This window comes from Podarcis gaigeae (genome assembly GCF_964106915.1).
Source record: "Podarcis gaigeae genome assembly, chromosome: 15".
Taxonomy (NCBI): domain Eukaryota; kingdom Metazoa; phylum Chordata; class Lepidosauria; order Squamata; family Lacertidae; genus Podarcis; species Podarcis gaigeae.
The window spans coordinates 40,254,918-40,278,892 of record NC_139692.1 but is presented as its reverse complement, the minus strand read 5'-3'; the positions used below and the strand labels follow the sequence as shown (position 1 = coordinate 40,278,892).

The following is a 23,975-nucleotide window of genomic DNA, read 5'->3' as shown; positions in this document are numbered from 1 at the left end:
TCTCTGGCCTGGTGGAAGCTGTGCTTGAAAAAACAGCAGAGGAGTCTCTTCAGGCTGTCACCCTTGTGCAGTTAATTCTGACTAAAGTGCTTCGCCATCCTATCACAACAAGCCAAGGACCAGCAGAGAGAATATTTTCTGCCTAGTTTGAAAGCTTTCCCTCCTAGCTCCACACCTATGACAATCAGGTTGAGGAATCAGGCACGGGCATGCAGTTTCTCCTGCCTCACAAGATGCCACCTCCACCTCCTTGAAGCGCCGTTAGGCTCCACCCTGACTAGCCAACCTTAGCTCCCAAGATCTCCTTCCCAAATCTTATGAGACCTGGCAGCCCTGCGTCTCCAGGCTTGCAGACTGTGGGGTGTTGGCAATGTTTCTTTGCATTTCCTACCCAAACAGAAAGCAGATAAAGGTGTTCTGCACTGGCCCTTTGGCAGTGGACACAGATTGCGTGCCAGCATTGCACCTACGAAAGGCACACATCTATGGAATCCGTTTCTCCTAGCAGCTCCAAAAGGGATCCCCTGATCTGGACAAACTTCTTCATCCAGTCTGGTCAAGAGCCACTTACTTGCCTATACCCAAATAAGAGTCACCTACATGTCAGCAAGGTAAGGTTTTGCTTTGAGGTGGGTGTTTTGTTTTGTTTTTGCATTGGTGCACACAGGCATGTCAGCTAGCAACCTGGCTCGTAGGCGAGTAATTTCAGCGAACTTATTTAGAAGCAGTGAAACAGAACGTTCTGAGAGAGGGCGGGGTGGCGGTGGAGGTAACCCAACTGCCAGTGGCAAAGAAGCAGGAAGTGCCACTGAGCTTTAAACTCCTGTTTGGGGGCTGCTTTTATTTACTCAGATTCATAAATCAGAGCTTGGGAAGTTGGAAGATCAGAAGGGAGAGAGGCTCCAGTAATTGCCTTTTCTTCTGTAGGAGTAGCATACAGCAAAACAGAAAAAATTAAAAATTAAAACACAGAAGCAGTAAGCAATCATTTGGGCCAATCAATAGGTTCCTATGAACTTCGTGGCCAATTACAGGATGATTGGCTAAGCAAACAAAGAATTATTGGCTGCTTATTTGGGCTTCCCTGCCCCCTCTCCGCCCCAGGCCAGCCCTGCCCCTGTTTCTCATTCTGCGAAGGGGTTTGGAGCAAGGGGGTGGTGGTTGGCCCTCTTTCTCCCATTAAAAAATATGCAAACACCTGATATTGATCTGAGCGGCTGCAAGCTGTACAGTCTTGTTAAATTGCTACCACCTTTTCCACAAGCACTTTTGGCAATTAACCTCATGGCCAGCCACTTCAAAGGGAAACAACTGTTGAGTTTAACCTCCTCGAACTAACCAGAGATTCCTTTTGGATTTTCCATCAAGCACTTTTATCCTTCTTATATATGAATATGAGAGAGAGGCAGAGAAAATGCAGGCTGATAAAAGAATTGTGGCTATATTTTTGTGTGAATTCACCAGGAAGACAAATACCCCAGGAACTGCTCCTGCTCCCCACCCCGCACTCCGGCCCTTGGAACGAGAAGTGGGATGGGACTAACACAAAATGGCGGTGCTCTCTTTCATTTTCTACTCCTTGAACATGTGTTCTCTTCAACTTGTCCAGAAATCCATGTGTTTGCTGGAATCCAACCATCTGATACATCTGAAACCCACCCTCCCCCTGCAAATCTCTCATATGGTTCTCCAAATCATGTAAAGGCTCTTGATAAATAAATAAAAAATCATGTAAAATTAAAGCAAACAAGTAGAAGGCCTGTGTATGTGTGTGTGTGTGTGTGTGTGTGAGAGAGAGAGAGAGAGAGATAGAGAGAGAGAGAGAGAGATAGATAGAGAGACCTACCAACTCCCATTGCAAACCTTTTAAAGATGACACAGACTTTGCATCCAGCAGTGAAACAACAGGGACAACTAATCCACACTGAGAGTGGTATTTGGTTGGAAGCTGAACGTTGGAAGATCCAGGCAAATAAAATAGAATGGTTCTTCACGGAGTGCATAGTTAAATTATAGAACTCACCCCTACAGGAGGCAGTGGTGATCACCAATGCGGATGGCTTTAAAAGGGGATTGGACAAATTCATGGAAGAGAAGGCGATCAATAGCTACTAGCCACAATGACTATGCTCGCCCTCCGTGGTCAGAGGCAGCAATGCATTTGAATACCAGTTGCTGGAAAGGTTTGGAGGTTCTGTGCAGGGTTTAGGTCCACACATGCATCCAGATTGTATGTAAAGCTTATGCACATACAGCTGGTTCTGCATAGGCTATTCTTCCTGAGACTCTGCAAAATGCATGGGCATCTGGGGGTAGGGCTAGAGGGCATGTGGACCAGCCCTGTTTCCTCCACCACACATAACCAATGCACATGGAGGGCGGATGTGGAAACAGCACATATGTTTCTACTCCAGACACATCTCTGATCATGGCAGCTGTGCTGTAGGGGAGACTGCAACTTCCACCTTACATAAAAATGGAATGCCTCCACAGCATGCCACTCCCCAGTTGTGTATGGTGGCCTGCAAGGGACAAATTTCCTTTTCAGTCTGCCTATTTCTGATGGTATCAAACAAACATGGAATTGTAGACTTAGAAGGGACCCAGAGGGTTGTCTAGTCCAAACGCCTGTGATTCAGGAATCTCAACAATATAGTAGAACAACAAGATGGTAGAAGCAGAGGAGGCAGTGAAGGGAATGTTAAGCATCTGGCAGGTGACTGTTCATGTCCAGGATGCTCCCTGGTCTGGGCCGGGCCTAAAGGTGATGCCGGCATTAGGAAAATCATTTTCTGACGTACAAAGTGTGACGTGGCCAAGAGCTAAGCTGGAGAGCCACCAAATAGAGTGAACTGAGGGAGAGAACTGTGTGTGAGAGAGAGACAGAGTGTGAGAGAGAGACATGGGGAGGGTCTCCTTTTTTAAAAATGATGTTTTTATTTATTTTTCATGGAGCAGAAGATATATTTTGAGGAAACAATTGTTACAAAAAACAAATGACTTGTCCTGATAAAATAACAAACTTTTGTCATGCTGTATAACAAGGTTTCACTTGATTACTCTAAAAGATTATGCCACATTTTCCTCTTATACGGAGGGATCTATGATACTGTTATGAGGCTTTTAAGGAGGGGTCAGTCTGGATAGAACATTGGGTTCCCTTCCTGAACCTGCAGTCCTATATCTGTGAAGGTAGAATGCACACACAGAAGCTTGCTAAACCAGTTCCTCTGCCAAGGTAATGACTTTGGCTGGCTAGTCAATGGTCATGATTTAGCATAACCAGATCGGTGGCTCTGTGCTTTTCTCAGACCCTCCTCACCTATCTGCTATATAGGAGGACAATAGGCCAGAGCTGAAATCTGGAGACAGAGATGTGCCTTGCTTCTCGCTGGATCTAAAGTTATGACTAAGGAGTCCCTCCATCAAGGCTCCACCCCTCCACACTCAGGTTGTATATATGTGTAAATATAACCACATATACTAAAGACACCACAGTCTCTGCTAATCTTCCTTCCAAGAAAACTGAACCCAGGGCAAAGTGCAGGAATCCCAGAAATCTTTCACTGCTTGGAAATTGGGTGCGTAACAATACTTTTCGTTAAGCACCAGCGATCCTTTCTAAATTTGCACCTATATCTGTACATTAACATAAGCAAATTTTTATGCCAACTGATGCCCCCCTTTCATCCTCTTTTTTTCCATTATGCGTTTCCGCTTCTTTTGGCAATGCTTAAGCGGCTTCTCCATTCACGGTCTGGCAAAACAGTTCCAGATTTAAGACAAATAGGTAACAAAAAGAGTAAGGGGCGATGGCAGAAGAGCGGGGATGGGGTGGATGGACCCGAAATTAGCACGTCCAAGCTTCAAAAGGGTCTGGTGGGAAGCTGTACAGTTCAATGAACCGCTGCTTACATCAGCAAGATGGCTTGAAATGTCCTTCCCCTTCTGTTTTTCATCTACAAAGATTGTGTACTCAGTAGAGTGTTAAGAGAGGCTCCTTTCTCCTCTGAACAGTCTCTTGCTACTTCTCTCCCCCTCCACCCCCCTACACAGACGCACCCCCGCAACAGCCCCTGCAGCAGAAAACAGGAACTAGAGCAAATGCTTTTGTGAATTAAGAGATCTCGCAAGCGTAAATTTGGTCAGGCTGCTCCTTTCTGCAGGCCAGAGGCGCTGCTGCCGCCCCAGGAAGTGAACTGTCAGTTTGCATAGCTGGTGACGAGCTACAGAGCCGTCAGTTAAAAAGGTGAAGACTGCAGAAGCAAGGAGGAATCAAGACTGGTGGAAATCGTTTTTCACAAGGAAAATTTCAGCCATCAGGAAAGAAAGGAGAGGAAGCTTTTAAAAAACAACAACAAAAAACAACAGCGGCAGCAACAGCAGCAGCAACAAAACTGCTGCCATTTCCGAGTCAGGATGAAGGAAAAATTAAATTACTGCCGGTGAAGAGAGCCAAAGTTGCATCTTACCCTGGGGAGGGTTACGATAATGGTAAACATTTGACAGCTGGCCTGGAGTTGTTATCTTGGCCTAACAGTTGTTAGACCGAGAGTGAACATTTCTGATAAGAAAGACTTTTGATTTCTCGCTCTCTATAGTTTTGGTCTGCACAGCCCAAAGCTAAACAGGTTTTAAGCAGCCAGGACATCAGCATGTGTGCGTGTGAACAGGGGGGAGGGCTTGGAGACAGCAGGAAAGGCCACCTTATTCTCTGCGACTTGCTCTAAAAGCAATTTCTTGCATCATGCTCTTAGGGGTCGATCCAAAAATGGGCTGAACCTGATTTGCATCCTTTTCCATGAGCGTTGAAGAGTGGCTCCTGTTTTCAGCAGTTTGTCAACATCTTTGCACCCCCAGGTTTCTGCATACACTCGTGCACACCCCTCTCTGTCCTCCGTCCAGGCAAGCACGAAGCATTAACAGAGTGCAAGGCCTCACTCCAGCCAAGCAAGAACACTCAAGGAGGGGACCAGTCAAGGTCATAGAGATGTGAGGCCTAGAAAAACAGTGCCAAGGGCCAGACCAAGAGGCCTGGAGGGCCACATTTAGCCTCCAGGCCTCAGGTTCCCCACCCATGAGCTGAACAAGGCTGGCCTAGATGGCTACAATGGCTTAATTCAGCTTGCAGTGGTGGGGCCCATCACTGTTTGGAGGAAAATCTCTGTTGTCTCTTTTCACCCATCCTCATGGCCCAAATAATAGTTTAAGTTTTTCCATTCAACAATTCTGAGGAGGTCCCTCAAAAACCGCTCATCCCGCATGTTCCTGAAATTATTAAAGAGGCTTTGAAAATAAGAAGACAGCCACTGTTTTTCTGTGGGTCAAAAGCGTTTCATTAATACACTCCCTGCCTTCTAACTTTCTGTCTCTTTCCTCCCCCGAATCCAGTTATCTGACCTGCTTTAATACCAAAAAAAGAAAAGTGTATAAATTGATATTAAAGTATGGCATTTTGAGAATGTTTCAACCCAAGGTCAAACTTGTATTAAAAACTCAACTCGTCTAGGCTAAAACAACAGAGCAACCAAAAGGACTTCGGTGCATCTGGGCCCAATTACCAGCTACATCCTCGACCAGAAGAGAACAAGGCAGGCAAGGCGGAGAGTTCATGAATAATGTCATCACTGGGTTACCCATGGAGAGAAAGGAGGCAGACCGTCCAAAACTCAATGGGTAGATTGGAAGCAAGAGCCTGTGATTCCTTCACCACTAGAAAACCCAAGGAAGAGCTCCATGTTTTATGAGAGATAAATTTTTCCTCCTAACCTGCACAACAGGAAGTAAAGCTTCCCCCCATTTGTCACATTTAGAGCATCCCATTACCACAAAGGTCTCTGCTGGACCAGACCAAAGGCTCACTTCGCCCAGCATCCTGTTCTCACAGCAGCCAACCACATGCCTCTTGGGAAGCTGGCAAGCGGGACACAAGCACAACAGCAATAATTATGCATTTCCCAAGATGCAGTAAGAGCAAGAGGCGGCACGATAGAAGTTTATAAAATTATGCACGGCATGGAGGAAGTGGATGAGAGAAAAGTTTTTCTCCTCTCATAACACTAGAACTCATGGGCTTCCAATGGAGTTGAACGCTGAAAGCTTCAGGACAGAAAAAAGAAAGCGCTTCTTCATGCACAACATAGTTAAACTGTGGAACTCACTTCCCCAGGAGGCAGTGATGGCAACCAACTTGGATGGCTTTAAAAGAATATGAGACATATTCGCCCAGCACCCTGTTCTCACAGCAGCCAACCAGATGTTTCCAACAAGCATCTGGTTGGCAGCTGGGAGGATAGGATGCTAGACTAGATGGGTCATTGGCCTGATCCAGCAGATTCGTATTATGCTCTTATGTTATATCATTATTTATACTACCAACTACAACCAGTGGGGCCTCTTTTCATGCATGTAGCTTTTCCATGTGATCAGGAAGCCCAGTTGCACGGGATTCTTAACGGGGAGAAGTGTCTACCTTTATACAGCTGCTGTATAAAGCTGCCTTTATTCAACTCAAGCAGCGTGGCCCAGTGGTTAGTGTGTCAGACCAGGACACAGGAGACCAGGGTTCAAGTCTCCATTCAGCCATGAAACTCACTAGGTGACCTTGGGCCAGTCACTGTCTCTCAGCCTAACCTACCTATCAAGATTGTTGTGGGGATAAAATGTGGAGGGGGAGAAGTGTGCATGCCACCTTGAGCTCCTTGGAGGAAAGGAGAGATATGAATGTAAAAAAGAAATCAAGTTGATATATAAACATGCAGATTATGGGGTCTGCAGCTAGAGAGGTGTGTCAGCTTTGTGTCACGGCTAGCCAGCATGGTCCCACTAAACGGTGGCACCTGTTTGTTGAATGAAGAGTGGGGGCATGCAGCACGCTTTAGTTGCAAACTAATATATGAATGGTGACAGGAATCAGACAACATATGTACACATGCAAGAACACGAATCAAGACTCTTGACTTGCAGACTACAGTCAGGGCCACCCAAAACACAGAACTAAGCCCAAGGGCTTAATATTCTTCTCCCACCACCATACTGCATGGCAAACCTTTTAAATAATAATAATAATGAGGGGAGTTTAACAACCAGTGTGTGACAAGGTCAACTATTCAATAAAAAAGCCAAAGGTCCCACTGGACCTTATGTGTGCCTAAGCAGCTCTTTCAGTTCTGGCTCCTGAGACTCCTTGCCTTTAGCCAGATGGGCCAGGTTTCTATGGATAGGCTGGGTTTATACCTGGTGTTTAAAGTGCTACCTTTCCCTTGGTCTTGGGACCTGTCTGAGCTCCATAGTAGAGACTGAATTCAGCTCCTCTTTCCTCTCAGCCCCAGTTGGAGCCTGGTCCAGAGCTTGGTGAGCCTGGAGCCCCCGGGCACTGCTAGACTACAACTCTCATTATTCTTGACCACTGTGCACACTGGCTGAGGCTGGTGGGAACTGAATTCCAGCAATATCTGAAGAGTTAAGAGGTCCCACAAAGGCTTTTAACACATTTGTTTGTAGTTCAGATAAGATTTCAGTTTAAACAAGGTTATTTTGGACAAGAGGCCTTTAACTGAGCCACATTTTCAATCCTCTGCTTGACTCAGGTCCTCATCCCAGGGTCTCGAGCTCAGCCTTATCTCTTCTTTCAGAGTGATGGTACCATATTTAGGATCTTGACCTAAGTGACCACCATAGGCGAAAAGCAGGGGAATCGTGCAGCAAGTTGTTTTCTGTGCTCTTTGCTCCAAGAACTTCTCCGTGAATGATAAAAGTTTAGCAGTAAACTGCCGTGATAAAGCACCATCCATTTTGCATGAGAAAGAGCTATTTTATGCCGTATTATCTCATTTTCCGTCTGCCTCTTGTTTGCAGCAAATGGGTAATACATCTTCAAAGTGACCGATCGGATTAAATTTAGAGGAGGGGGAGAGGAGGGACCTTTTGCTCGGTCAGCGTTTGTCAGAACGCTTCTCCCATATTAGAGCATAATGGGGGTTTTAAATCATGCACTACCCAGCAGCCATCTTAGACTTCTATTTATTATAAATTCATATCACTATAATGTAGAAGGCCATTTCTTATAGAAAAGCAGAAGTATAAAACTTTCATGCCAGAACAGGATGGTTGTTTACTAATTTACAAACACAGATGAGTTCAATGCTGATTGCTGTAAGGACATATGCATTGCATTGCTGAATCCCAGGGACAGGCTCAGGCTGGCTTCTCTCTTTTGGTCTCGCTTACGTCTTTCCAGAGGCCACTTGTACAGTATCCCGTTGGCTCCACCAGTCTTCTCTACATGGGGCAGCATAGTCTTGGCAAGGTAGCCTGATCCACTGGCTGCTTTCTGAGCCTGCTGGTTTATTTGGCTATTTCCTTATCATGCCGTAGATCCAGGCAGCATTTAAGAATGAGCACTTTTAAACTCGGCCCCTCAGGGCAGACCTACATGCAACATTTCGGCCTCCCCCTAGTGGACCACAGAAGAGTATCATGGGCTGGCGGGGAGCCACTCACAATGTGATGGATTGTCGGTAGCTTAGTGACAGTGTGGAAGATGGCTGCCTGGAGAGCAGCAGTGCATCTAGCTGAGTGCACGGAGGGGGAAGGTGCCAGGTGCCATTTAACAGAGGGGGCAGAGGAGGCTGCTAGGGCAGCATTGTAGGGACAATGTGGCCGCTGAGAAGCTAGCAGCATTTAAAGCAAGTTGTGGGTTAAACCACAGAGCCTAGGACTTGCCGATCAGAAGGTCAGCGGTTCAAATCCCCGCGACGGGATGAGCTCCCGTTGCTCGGTCCCTGCTCCTGCCAATCTAGCAGTTCGAAAGCACGTCAAAGTGCAAGTAGATAAATAGGTACCGCTCCGGCGGGAAGGTAAACAGCGTTTCCGTGCACCGTTCTGGTTCGCCAGAAGTGGCTTAGTCATGCTGGCCACATGACCCAGAAGCTGTACACCAGCTCCCTCGGCCAGTAAAACGAGATGAGCACCGCAACCCCAGAGTGGTCATGACTGGACCTAATGGTCAGGGGTCCCTTTACCTTTACCTTACTGGTATCATGGCCTGCACTGATGCAGGACGGGCCCTGCGTGGCACAGTGTGAGCCACCAACATGCTTCCCTTGCCGCCCTGCTATACGCTCTGCAGGCTGCTGGGTGCTCCACATGCAATGGGGCTCAAGGGCAGACAGAGAACAACTTTATGGGTGGCTGCTGACTTTAAAAACTGGCAGAATATGGTGGGTCCTGCGCGGATCTGGAATTTGCTGTCTTTTCAGACCCTGGCATTTGGTCTTCTGACAGTTTTACTAGGTTAAGAACGCAAGAAAAGCCTGCAGGATCAGGCCAGTGGCCCATCTAGTCCAGCATCTTGTTCTCAAAGTGGCCACCCAGATGCTTGCGGGAAACCTCTTGTCAAGCAGGACATGAGTACAAGAGAACTTTCTGCCCTGTGGCTCCCAAGCAACTGGGATCCAGAAGCATAATCACCTCTGACCATGGAATCAGGAAACTGGCATCATGGCTGGTAGCCACTGACAGCATTCTTCTCCAAGTTAGGTCAGTAAAATATAAACTGTTGGGCCAGTCAGCATTTAGGTCTTTTACTCTTACTCGGCTACGAGTGATCGCCAAAGAAGAAGAAAAAAGAAGAAGGGGAAGAGATCTTTTATATTTGGTGCTGCTACATATCAGAGAACTGCACAGCTTTGAGTCTTCAAATGCTGTCTCCCACCCCAACAAAAAAGGAGAAAGAACCAAACACACCATCTCTTAGCTACTTTCTCTCCAAACACTAATATGCTTGTGCATAAATAAAGCCTGTAGCTTACTTGGCGAGACTCTCACTGTGATGTGCCTATGGTGCTAACTCAGAGCAGAAAACACTCTTATTCCAGGCCACTGCAGTGAAGTGACATTTACCTAATGCAGCTATAAATTTCCTGATAATTAGTGGGTGGCTGACAATAATGCATTCTGACGAGTGCAACGGCGCCGGCCTGAAAACGAGCTCTCCCCAACACCCACAAGAACTTCAGCAGAGCCGCCAAAACCAGCATCGGCACGACACCCAGCAAAGGAAGAGCTGGCCTTTCCAGGGGTCCACTCCCTTCCGGCTCCTGAACCCAGAAGCACCCTGCAAACTTTCCAACTTCTACAGAGATGCCTTGATTTAGTTTTGTTAAAGCTGAGAAGAAGCAACCACACATCCATTTGCAACCCCATTCTTGGGTGGTAAAAATGTTCTTCTTCAAGGTTACCATTCCCCCACCCATAGCCCTCTTTGAACAACGCTACACCCTGACGACGCATTTTTCTGAAGGGCATGGTCTGAAAGCACATCACCTTGTTGAAGTCAGGGTCTGGCCAGCAGCTGGATGGGTGACCGCCTGGGAACCACATCTCTGTAGCCTTGCATTCCATGAGTGAATTGTCCTGTGAAGGACTCAGGTTCAAACAAATCACAGATTCTCAGTGTCCAGTGTCCCCTTTCTATATCTTCCCAGGCTGAGGACCTGGCTCTTTTCTCAGCCTCTGTGGATAATCCCCCTGTAGCTTCTCCTGTTCTACAGCCACACAAAAGTAGTCTATACAAATAGGCTACAGGCCCTTTTTGTTCGCAGCTCTCCTGGAAATTGTGTGTGTGTGTGTGTGTGTGTGTGAAGATTCACTGACACTGCCAGCCTTCTTAAACCTTCAGATGATGCTGATTCTTTGCTGAGGTAACATTTTCCACAGCTCAGAAAGCAGGGCTTATCTGAAGCTGCCCATGGACCTGCCTTGCCTGGATCTGACTGGGAGAGGTGCCATTTCTGGATTCCATCCCCCATGAAGACTCCAGAAGAAGAGGCTATCAGGAAGATTAAGAGGACAGAAATAATGATGGTCAAGCAAAGGTCAGACCCCAAAATGTCTGAAGAATTTTGCTGCCTCTCCAAATTGGGCACCCCTTTTCACCTGCCACCCACAAATTTCACGCTGCACATTCCCCTAAGATAACTTTTGCCTCCTCCTAAACACACAAAAAAGAGAAAACTGAGTCTTAAGTTATGGAACTTTTTTTTCATATGGAGATTTACCGAGTCTGGAACAGAGATATTTTCCTTCCATCTTGGCAGGCTACCGGCAACCAATACCTACAATAGCCAGCTGTAGCACAGAGTAGAAAGCAGAAGAACCAAGACACTTTCCACTAGGGATGAACCAATCAGCATATTTCCATTTCATATTGGTTCCGCTTGTGTTCAATCGTGTCCGTTTCATCCTGTTTCTGTGGATTTTTTTTTTAAAGTACAAAAACTCCACTTTTAAATTATATTCATTTCCCCCTCCCCCACTTGCCCTAACGTTTTGTGCACATTTCCTTGCTAAAATACATATTTTTATATGCTTTTGTATGAAGTTCCTCCTAAAATATGCACTTTGGTACATATTTCCTCATAAAACACACATTCTTACAAACATTTAAAAAACAAGCAAACCAGAATTGCAAAATTCAAAGAAGTTAGCTGATCTGTGAAAACGTTCACAAAATGTGAATTAGATCAGTTCACTTTAAAATGCAGACAAAACAGAATTCTCACCGACCCCTAACATTATCTATACCAACGCAAGCACACATACTTCATATTTTTTGTGTGTTCTTTTATTAACTTTTTTTTTAAGGTCCAAGAATGTGGGGGGAATAGTTATCAAAATGCCAAGGCTGGTGTGAACAGACCGTGGAAAAATAAAGTCCCATTTAACGATGTGAGAACTCCGACAAAGCCATCAAGTTAAAAGAATTTCAAAATAGTTGAGCGGGGTTGAGGCATTAAAAAAAACACACCACTTCTCTATGTAAAGAGCAGAGAGAAAGGGGGGACAGGGGGAAGCGTCTGCCAAGGGTTAATTGCAACCCTGCATGAACAGCAGTTAACAAGTGAGAGTTAGAACACCCAGGAGGAAAAGGAAAATTTTTCCAATGCCATGAGAAATAAACAACAAGAAAGTGGGGGGTGGACAGGAGAGATATTTCCTTTGGCCACTCCATTACCAGCACTCCAAAAGCGTAGAGGAGAGAGTTCTGGGAACGCCAAGGCCCGGCGTGCTCTCCACTCCCTCTGAAACATTTGTCTTCATTACCACTCTTTTTAATCAGGGTTCTTTCATGAGTGTTTCTGCCCGGCCCCCAAGGGGTGGCTCTCGGCCACGATAAATCAGCTTCTCCCACCGCAAGTCGCTAATCAGCACTCTCCGGGAAAGAACAACAGCGAAAAGTGTAGACCACGGAAAGCTGGGAGGAAACCCGGAGGCTTCGCGGGGCTCCAAGGAAGGCCTTCTTCGCTGGGCAGAAGGAACCGCTTGACCGTCACTGTCTTCTGGGCCGATTGGGGCCCACAGACTCAGAAATTATTTAAAAGCAGCTCACGCTTTGCAGCGCAGCAGGGGGAGATGCCGCGAGGCAGTTGGTAGAGTGTGGCACTTCCACCAAAGAAGTTTGGGTTTCTGTTAAGCTGAGAACGTGGCAGGGTTTCCAGTTGGCTTCCGGGCACAATTCAAGGTGCCTGTGTTAGTGTTTAAAGTCCTAAATGACTCAGGCCCCCAATATCTGAAAGACTGCCCTCCTTCCCTGCAGACCCTCCCAGGGTGGCAGTCGGAGCTGTTGGAGCTTCCATCACACTTAGCTCAGGGGTGGTGGCAGCCTGAGACAAGGCATTCTCTGAGGCAGCCCCTATATCGTAGAATTCCCTCCCCACAGAGGTGTGCCCGGCAACTTCACTATACAGTGGTACCTTGAGTTAAGAACTTAATTCGCTCTGGAGGTCCGTTCTTAACCTAAAACTGTTCTTAACCTGAAGCACCACTTTAGCTAATGTGGCCTCCCGCTGCTGCCGCACCGCCGCAGCACGATTTCTGTTCTCATCCTGAAGCAAAGTTCTTAACCTGAAGCACTATTTCTGGGTTAGCGGAGTCTGTAACCTGAAGCGTATGTAACCTGAAGCGTATGTAACCCAAGGTACGACTGCATAGCATTTCAGCAAATGCTGAAGGTGCACCTCTTTACCTTGGTTTTGACGCCTCTGATGTCTATTTTTAGGACCCACTCCTTTTCGGTGATTACAAGGTTTTTTGAATGTTGTATTTTAAATTGTTGTAACCCTGCCTTGGGACGCAGGTGGCGCTGTGGGTTAAAGCCTCAGCACCTAGGACTTGCCGATCAAAAGGTCGGCGGTTCGAATCCCTGCGGCGGGGTGCGCTCCCGCTGCTCGGTCCCAGCGCCTGCCAACCTAGCAGTTCAAAAGCACCTCCGGGTGCAAGTAGATAAATAGGGACCGCTTACCAGCGGGAAGGTAAACGGCGTTTCCGTGTGCGGCTCTGGCTCGCCAGAGCAGCGATGTCACGCTGGCCACGTGACCCGGAAGTGTCTCCGGACAGCGCTGGCCCCTGGCCTCTTGAGTGAGATGGGCGCACAACCCCAGAGTCTGTCAAGACTGGCCCGTACGGGCAGGGGTACCCTTACCCCTTAACCCTGCCTTGGACCTTAGGGGGAAGGGCGGGTAATAAACCAAAATAGTAACATTTAACTGGGACCAACCCACAAAAACCATGGCCTATCAGGAACAAGGACAGGGGTCTGAAAAGCCAGCCAACTCCTGCTCTGAAGGAAAATGTAATGAAAATGATATATAGGTGGTACATGACCCCAGTTAAACTAGCCAAAATATGCCATGTGCCAGACAATAAATGTTGGAAATGTAAGGAAAATGAAGGAACATTCTTTCACCTCTGGTGGACTTGTCCCAGGGTGAAGGTCTTCTGGGAAATGATATATAATGAGCTGAAAAAGGTATTTAAGTATACCTTCCTTAAGAAACCAGAGGCCTTCCTCCTGGGCATTGTCGGCCAGATGGTGCCAAAGAAGGACCGAACATTCTTTTTGTACGCAACAGCAGCAGCAAGGATACTGATCGCCAAGAAGTGGAAAACTCAAGATCTACCCACTCTGGAAGAATGGCAGATGCAGCTGATGGACTATATGCAACTGGCTGAGATGACTGGCAGAATTCGAGACCTGGGAGAAGAGAGGGTTGAAGAAGATTGGAGGAAATTTAAGACTTATTTACAAAAATATTGTGATTTGGTGGAAAGTTAAGTAGGATGTTTGATCATAAATAATTGGCCACCACAAAATCGGATCGAAATGGGATGTAAAGTGAGATTAAGAGAAATTAATTTACAGAGGATTATATTTAAATAAGTGGTTATAAAATTTGCAAATTAGATGATAAATTGCTGGGAAAAATTTACGATGATGAAAATGGCAGCGGGAGATGTGAGGAAGTCCAAAGAAGTCATGAAACTCTGTTGAGATAAAAGAAAGGTTGTTTATCTTTGTACTTTATTTTGTAAAAACCCCCAATAAAAATTTATTAAAAAAAAAAAAAAAAAAATGAAAAGCCAGCCAACTCCTCATCCTGCCAGTCTTCGGCCCAATACATTCTGGGGGCTTCCCCCATGCAACACACCAGCTTATATTCTAGCTAAGCCCCTGGCCCGCTCCATTCCACCTTGGTCCTGCCCATGATTTGCTACCTTCCACCCTGGTCCTAATCCCACTTTGCAATTCCCACTGAGCTGCCAGATTCCATTCTGGGCCCACTGGCTGCAAAGTCCTGTTACTAAATTATAAAGCCCTGAACAACTCGGGACCAGGTTACCTGAAAGACCGCCTACCCCTCTACAGACCTGTAAGATCACTTAGTCCTTCTGAAGAAAATTCATTCATGATACCACACCCGACAAAATATTGCAGTAGTGACTCAACCACTCCCAAATGGACATTTTGCACTATGGGCCCCACACTATGGAATGCCCTCCCTTTTGCCATACAGTTGCTTCAGATAACTTGTAAATACATATCTTTTTTGCGCAAGTTTTCCCTGACAATATGACCCTGTTATTACTGAATTCCACCATTATACCGGTTTATATGTTAGACATTCTTATTCTGTTCCCCCTTTACGTGTTGGTCCTTGGTTAAATTGCTTTTCTTTTTGGGGATTTTTTTTTTGGGGCAGGGTGGTGGGGATGGTATCATGTACAGTGGTACCTCGGGTTAAGTACTTAATTCGTTCCGGACGTCCGTTCTTAACCTGAAGCACCACTTTAGCTAATGGGGCCTCCTGCTGCTGCTGCTGCTGCGCCGCCACGTGATTTCTGTTCTCATCCTGAAGCAAAGTTCTTAACCTGAGGTACAATTTCTGGGTTAGCGAAGTCTGTAACCTGAAGCGTATGTAACCCAAGGTACCACTGTACTTAAATGCATGGGGTGGTATTCAACTCAGTATTACACAGAGTAGACTCATCAAACTTAATGAACATGACTAAGTTAGGCCCATTCATTTCAATGGACCTACTCTGAGTAAGCCTCAGCTAAATGCCACCCAATGTCTAGTTTGGCCCTCAGATAACCATTATTTATCATATGCCCCCTCCTCACTTTAAAAGCACATGATTGACTCTTCCTCATTTCAAGTGTGTTCACTTAAGCAGGGAACATTGGATTAAAAATGATCAGCCCCATAAATATACAGTATCTGAGACAGTTTGCTTGGGCTGTAGCACATACGTTCCACAATGAGAGTATTTGATGCAGAAGAGGGTTTATAAAAAGCTGCCAGAGCAGGTGGTTTTGTAATCAAGGTGGAATGTAAGAAAAAGAGGACGAAAAACTCCACAGCCTCTGTGACAATTATGCGCCTTCACTTCAAAGAAGCCCGTATTTTGCAACATTCCTTTACGCAGAGATGGGGAAGAGAAAAAATGGCCGCGTAACCATTTGTCTGGTCCTGCTCCACTTAAATGATCCTTTAATTTCCTCTCCTCCTTCCTATGCCCTCCGGTGGCTTGTCCGGCACTATCTGGCCTCGGATGCATGAAAAGTTCACAACTCGAGGCCTGAGCTGCCGATCCCCTGTCCAAACAGCCCTTCCCGAAGCACTTCCTGACTTGCTCAGCCTTGCGTGAGCCGCTCCTCAGATGCGTCGGCTGCCAGACTTCAAAATCCTTTTCATGGAAATTCAGACCGGCTCCATCCCCCTTTCCCCTCCCCTCCTCCTTCCCCCCTTTCCACCTTAGGCTTGATATCCGGAACTGACTTCGGAAGTACTCTAATGGTTACCAAATTTTTGGGAACCGCTTCAGATTTTCTGAGCTAAACATATGTTTAGCAAAAGCACAGGCCGTATCAGCCATCAACACTTGACCTTCTGACAGCCCCAGAAGTTGCTGGGTGTTTCCCCCTCCCCATTCTCCTGGCTCATCCCCCCCCCAACTTTCCTAGGCTCCGTTTCTCCCCCCCACCAAAGAGAAAACTTTTACCAGATAGTGGCATGATGTAAATGCAAAATCATGTCGAGAAACGGTTAGCAAACACGCCGATTTCCAGATGTTTGACGAGACGGTAAAAGAAACAGCATAAAGGAGGTCAACGGTTTCCACCAGAGACTCTGTTGGGTTCCATGTTAAAGGGGAAGGGGGGAAAGAGAGAAAGAAAGAATGAAAAGAAAAAGAAAAGAAACCCAAACCAATTACCAGTTACTCATAAGGTCTGGGGGATTTTACACAGCTGTCAAACTATTTAGAAGAGAGGAATCAAACGGAAAAGTTTTCCCGGTCCTCTGCCAAATTCCAATCCATCATGAGCCGGTTAAAGGATCTTGAACAGTCAAGGGTCTGAGAAGGACTGAAGGTTGTCATTACCGCTAGGGATGCAGGAGAAATTCAGTCCGGTTTGCATCTGAAGGTGGACCTACCTAGTTCACACTGCTTGGAACAATACGCAGACCAAAACACAGTCGCCCGTTGAATTTTGCAGCGCAGTTCCCCAGCCAAGTCATGTGTGCAAAACTGCATATACTAAGGTAAAGCATGCATAGAAATGCACCTATCTGTGAAGATAACATACAAAAATGCATTACATTAGGGGAAACTGCTTTGGTGGGAAAACTGCATCCCAAAAATGTGTATATTAGGAAATATCTGGGGCAAAATGCTTTTTAATCACAAACTGATGTGGAAATGTGGAGAGCTGAACTTAAGTGTGGAAAGATGAGAAACTGAGAGAAACCAAGAGTGACAGTTTTGCTCATTCCTAATTATACGGGGTGGGGGGGAGAAGGAAGGGTGCCATGTACTCTTCAAAATGGACTAGTCTGTGTAGAAAACACATTAAATCCTACCTCAGTTTGCTTATAGACTGGCATAATGATCTACCCCCAACTTCAAGAGAAGCCAATCTGATTTTCTTCAGCAAAATGCTGCCAAATAGTACATGAGAAAATGCACCTGGTGTGGGGCACCTTGCTGCCCTGCAGATAAACTCAGAAGGGAGGGTCCACTGCATCTTGTCCTCTGCCTTCTGGTCTGGTGGCACATTTGGATCTGGCCAGGTACTCCTTCTAGGGGTCAGAGATAGAAAGAAGAACCTGTGGATCTGTGTGCACCTGCCCCATGTGGTGAGCAGCACTGTTGCAGGATGCAGACCTGCCTGTCCCGCAAAGCAACTGCCCTGTCCATCCGAGCAATCAACTATCTACTCTTTGAGATGCATTTTTTGAGTTGAAATGTTTAATTATACCCCACTGATCAACTTCTAGTGCACTGTTGTTTTTAATGCATTACACATGGTGTATATTGAGAATGAAAGACGGCCAATGGCCCATTTGGCTGAGCATCCTGTTCTCAGAGCAGCCAGCAAGATGCCCTTATCATACATTTTATACTCTCTCTCTTTTTCCCGTACACCACTCTGGTATATTATAATGTGAATGGTGTATAAATCTTTAAGAATAAATAAAAATAAATGCAATGGGAAAGGCCTTACAGCATAAAGATTGTGGGAAAATCCCCCCAGCCCTGCTTCTGTCCATGTTTTAGGACAACTTTTAACTGATTGCATTCTAATGGCAATGTGGCAGCTATAAATGTGTTCCAAGTTGGCCTTCCCCTTCCATGATGTCTGCGAAGCAGAGGACCAGTGCCCTTGGTCCTCTGCCCAATGGCAAAGACCAGAGCATAATTCTGTCTACCTCTGCAGCCGCAAGGCTACTAAGTATAGCTACATTCCCATGTACTTGGGGCAACAACTGGCCTTGCCAATGTATCAAGCACACTGTCTAGGAACTCTAGAGCACGTCCCAGAAATATTTCAAGAGAAAAGGGAAGGCTGGAAAAAGAAGACATATGCTTGGTACCAAATAAAAAGTGGGCCCCATATCACAGAACGAGGTTAACTATAAGGTAAAGTGAACTGGTCCAGAGGAGGGGTGGAGAACCTCAGGCCTGGGGGCCAAATGAAGCCCACTGGGCCTCTCTGCCTTGCCATCATCCCTCCCCAGCTCTGCTCTACAGCCTTGAGTGTTCCCCCTGTGGGGATGTGCCTATGAGCTGTGCTAATGTCGCTCACTTGCTTTGGTGGAGGATCAAAAGATGTGCTTGTGTGCATGTAGACACTTCTAAGTTTTGTGTGGCTGAGATGTCGCCTACTGTGCAAAATCCCAGCTGTTGCTCTGCCCATTTTTTGCCTCTGGACATGCCCACCATGGGGGTGTGGCCCCCAGAAGGCTCCCCATGTCACACATTAAAAACTTCCCTAAACAGGTCTGCCTTCAGATGTCTTCTAAATGTCAGGTAGCTGTTTATCTCTTTGACATCTAATGGGAGGGCGTTTCACAGGCCGGGTGCCACTACCGAGAAGGCCCTCTGCCTGGTTCCCTGTAGCTTTGCTTCTTGCAGTGAGGGAACCACCAGAAGGTCCTTGGTGCTGGACCTCAGTGTCCGGGCAGAACGATGGGGGTAGAAATGCGGCCCCTGGGTTGGAAAAAGTTCCCCATCCCTGGTCTAGAGGATGTGGTAAGGTCTGTGCCTGCTGCTCCTTATACTCGGGGACTTCTGTGGAGCTGAGTTTAGTCTACTGTTATCGCAATAAGATTTCTACTTCCAAGAAGCAAGTTAACAGGAAGGGTCTGGAGCAGATAAGCAGAACGGAAATGCTATATTCAAAGAAAAATAAAGAAATGGAAAAGCCCATTTTTCACTAGCTGTGTTTCCCTCCCTAAGTAAACAGCTAAATGCCCAGGCTGGGAAAGAGTTAACGAGGGGACAAAATTATACACAGTGCGTGTTAAAGGTTAGAAGAATAATCAGTCATTTGAAAAAGAAGAAAAAAAGACTACATAAACATTTTTCCGGATGTAATTTTCAGTCCAAGGATACATTTCCCAGTAGAAATCAGCAGCTAAAAAGGAAATCATTTAGTCTCCATAAGTGCCAAATTGTATGCTGATTTTTTCCTGGTCTGGCTCAGCTTTCCAAACTAGTGGTTCGGCTTCTGCAATCTTTCACCCAAGGACTATATAAACACATCTTTAGAAGACAGACATAATCCTTGGGTGGGCCAATTTATGTTGGATTATGAAAATACTTAAAATACAAAATCGTATAATCACTGTTGTCTTTTGGGTTTGCTTTAAAGGAGAAGAAAATTGAACAGAGAGAGAGAGAGAGAGAGAGAGAGAGAGAGAGGTATAGCCCACACTGCCCTCAAAAATGAATGAGCCATAGAGAGGATGATCAGCAACTCCAGAACATTTTTAAATAATTTTATTTTGACACCACTGAGCAGCTGGCTCAGGCCTGTAGGGTCTCAGGACACTATCCATGAAACAGTGCTATTTATTGATTACACTGATTATCTGTTATCTGGCCAAACCTGATCCTGGGGCGGGGGGGCAGGGGCTTACTACCCATCCTCTCCTGTGAAATATGTTAGCATAATGCAACTAAATGCCTCACACCAAAAGCCAAAGCAAAGAAAACAAGAGGTTTGAAAAGGTTGCAAATACCACCAGTTTAATAAGCCACACTGCTAGTGGTGGTCAAACAAAGCTGGAAAGTTCTTAGAGTCAAAACCAGAAGATGATGCCAGAATTTCTGCCTCTTTCTAAAAGGGAATGCTGAAAAGCTGTTTTGTTGAAGTGAATAACAGCGGCATGGTCAGGGAGCTCAGGATGGCGGCAGGAGACACCCTCCTGACACCAAAGTCACTGCAGCTTACTGGTATTACTGGCTAACATTTCCAAAGTCACGGTGATCACTTGCTAGAAGCAGCTTTGGAACTAAGGTGGAAACAGGCGTTTTGGAGTTCAGAAGGAAGGTTGGGTGTGCTTTGCTGGTCAGGCAAAAGAAGACAGCCTGGCTTCCAATATCAATACCAGAGCTGGTCATTCCAGAGGCCCCAAAGAACCTACCAATCACTGGGTCTGATGCTGTACACCCATGTTTCCCAGGGTCTGATGCTGAAGACACATAGCTCCTGGTAGTTTGTTAGGCTTAGACCCAACACTAGCCAATCATTCAGATGTCCTGACCATGGCTTCCACAGAGAGGCCTGGTTCTCTATGGGTGGCAACAGCCCATAACTCAGTAGTAGAGCATCTCCTTTGCATGCAATCCACATTCAATCCCTGACATCCCCAGCTACATTTGGGAAAGACCCCTTGCCTGAAATCTTGGAGAGCTACTGCCAATCACTGCAGACAGTACTGAGCTAGGTAGAGCAATCATCTGACTTGGTGTCAGACAGCTTCCCATGAGCAGCTTCAAGACATAATTGTGGGACCACTGGGTGGTTGTGCCTGAGTGCAGACAGCCACTGACAGCCACTGAGAAAGGCGCCCCCAAAGCAGGCCTGCGATCTTAACTAAACATTTCAGGAGCACCCAATCCCACAATCTGACTCTCGCTTCAGCTATTTTTAACCAAAGACATGGGGGCAAACCCTCCTAACTGACGTGAGTTTTAAAAGCCTCCTTGGCACATATTCTTTTTTACGACCACTAGAACATGAGGCGCTCAACCCTGCACCAAACAGTTGGACCAAGCAGAAGTCAGGAGGTTTCGCCAGAGGAACTATTCACGCCTGCGGAAGTATTTTGGCTACCCTCGGTTTGGCTAAGGGGTTAGATAAACACAAGATAGAACAATCTCCACTATAAAGCAAACAAATGGATTCTGGATATACTGCTATCTATGAAACACAGCATATGCTGCCTCTCCTCTGGAAGTTTTAGCTATCGCGCATACATGCATTTGGAGACAAGACGAACTTTCACGGTTTTCCGCCCTCCCTGCCGAAAGATAAATTCTGTTTTTTCGATTGCTGCCTGAGACGCTAGAGTTTTTATAGGCAACTAGAAAAGCCAGCAGGCTAAAGCCAACAGTGTTCCACCTCCATCACATATCCTGCAACACACGAAAGAGAAAGCCTCCAATGTATAAAGTTATGTGAAAGAAGGCAGAGTGGAGGAGGTTCCTCCCCCCGCAAACACACTTTGTCTTCAGGGAGCAAAGGAATAAATTATAGTGATAAGATCTGGAAAAGTTTGGTTGCAAGTCAAAGAGGGTCTCACATCTGTGGCTACACATCCAAGCCTTGGGAATAATGTGTCTCATGTTCCGTTCACAGAAAAATGTGATAAAATGTTCCCTTCTTCAGCATAACGGAGACAATAATTCTGCTCATGTCAATGCCTGGTTTTCTGGTTGATCGCCGGGGATTAAACTAGTAACATACATGGTATTTTCAGCCACACTGTGTGTCAAGGATGGGCAGTGAAATGGCTTCTAATGCACACTTTATGTTCGCTACCAGGAGAGTGCCATAATTTTACAGTGCATGGGCTACATCAAGGAATGATAGTATGTAATGCAACTGATCCAGATCCCTCGTGTTAAGAGGTGGGACCAGATTGGGCTTTACAATGACCCTCCTGGTGGTGACCATGTCACGGGACACAAGGTCATAGTGGATCCGGAGCCAGGACATGAAAAGTGTCCACATGTCAGCACCACCAAGTTCCAACCAAGAAGAAGGAGCTGGAGGGAAACTAGCTGGACCAGCAAGAGTGCCTCCTGACAATAATATATGGAGTGGGTCTCATCCACACCCAGTAATATCCAGAGTGGGACTCTTATAAAAAGGTCCTTGGCCAACAAGGAGACTTCGCGGCTGCTTCCTCTGGTAGACAATCTCTTGATGGGAGCTTGGTCTCCTCAAGAAAGTCCCTGTTGCACATCTGCTGGAGGATAAGGCCACCAATAGCTACTACCCTCGATGACTATGCACTGCCTCTACAGTGGGAAGCAGTATGCTTGTGAGTAACAGTTGCTGGAAACTGCATGAGAGCACAGTGCTCTTGTGCTCAGGTCCGGATGGTGGACTGGGGCGTCTGGTGGACTGCAGGATGCTGGACTAGATGGGCCACTGGCCTGATCAAGAAGGCCCTTCTTAATTTCATTGCCTTTACTAGTGTAATGTCAAAGGGATACCAGCATTTCTAAGGGAACAGCTCTAATAGGAGAGTTATTTGCACCCAAGACAACAGGAGCCTACAAATGCACACTCTTTATTTAATGTGTTCTGTGCTTCTCATGGGCAAGGAAGCATAAAAGTCTAAGGTATTTCCCAAGGAAAGACACGCACGGCTTCCATGTAGAACCCAAGGCCTTCCATCCCCAATAAAAAGTCTTTATCTCACGGACGCTGTAAAAACAACAACCCCAAGTGTCATAAAACAAGAACACGAGTATATTTATGTTTCTCTCTCTCAGACACACGCACACTGGGGATCATTAACCATGAGCATATTATTATTTTTTAATGTACTTTGTCAAAACTTTTATACATCTCTATTTCAAATAACGCCAAGGGTTGGTAAAAAGGAGGGAAAGGAGAGGGGCAATTAAATATGCTAACCGTATAAAAACAAATGGTAACGGTCCGAGCTTCAATTAAATTTGCCTGACCCCAGGATGATGTTTAAAGTGGGGAAAACTTTTTGGTGTTGTTGACATATTTTGCGTGCCATCCTGATTTTAAAAGCTCTGCTATGAAAGGGGGCCATTATTTACAAGTGAAGAAAGAGAAGGGAATTTGCCCTCTCCCCCCCTCCCTGAAGTCCTCTGTTCCCCATTGTCCTCTGTATCAATTTCCAGGAAACCATATTCATTAGGGTTAATCTGCCTCCTAAATGAATAAACAAAGGGTCTCTCTGTCACCACCAGAGCCAGGTGAGCAGATATAATCTTCCAAGGCAGAGAGTCCTCTCTACGAAACACGGCCGCAGGAAATTACCTGCTGCAATCCCACACCTGGAATGGCTCGGGGAGCAGCCTGGAGATGCCGAGTAGGTGATCAAAACCAAAATTTGTTTTATTTGCTTTTTTTTAGGAAGAGAGAGAAGGAATGAACAAACATTGTGGATCATCTGATTTTGTGACTTCCAAACCCAGATGCACCTGTATTGTCTTTTAATCTGAAGTTACGGCCTTCAAAATAAATGCAAATGATCATACTCAATGATAGGACTATAAACTGATGCCATATGTCGGCATGGTACAGGCCAAGATAGATACTGCAGTGGTTGAAGTGTTAGGGACTTGGGGATTTGAACCAGGGACCTCTTGATCTCGGACTTAGCCTCCCTGGGACTAGGGATGTGGGACATATTTGATACAGTTCACATTTAAAGGCAAACCTACCCAGGTCACACTTTCCAAAATAATACGAGAACTGAAATACAGCCATCCGTCAAAATCTGCACTTGTCCGAATTTTGCAATGCAGTCCACCAGCCAAATAAAGTCTACAAAAATGCATAAGCATCAGTAAAGTGTGTATGTAAATGAATCTGTTGGTGAAAATAACATATAAAGTGCATTGTATCAGGGGAAACTTACATATAAACTTGCATTAGTATATTAGGAGAAAATTGTACTAAAATGCTGGTGAGGACATGTGACAATGTAAAGAATGGAGCTTAAGGACAGAAAAAGGAGAAAATAAGGGGCACCAAACTGACATTATCTGTTCACCCCTAAAGATGACATGGCTCTTTTGAAGCATTTGTTGTTGGTAATTCCTGCTCTAGGCAGCATTTGGTGGAGCAGAGG

At 45.9% G+C, this 23,975-nt stretch overlaps 1 protein-coding gene and 1 long non-coding RNA gene across 7 annotated transcripts in view; one reads left to right on the top strand and one right to left on the bottom strand.

The window, feature by feature from the left end:
- BCAS3 (BCAS3 microtubule associated cell migration factor) overlaps positions 1 to 23,975 on the bottom strand; it is a 454,783-nt gene that overhangs the window by 171,217 nt on the left and 259,591 nt on the right. The gene's annotated exons all lie outside the window — the stretch shown is intronic.
- LOC310832753 lies at positions 196 to 23,684 on the top strand. The gene is made up of 2 exons (XR_014558408.1): positions 196 to 611; positions 23,255 to 23,684. It is a non-coding gene; the product is annotated as an uncharacterized lncRNA (long non-coding RNA).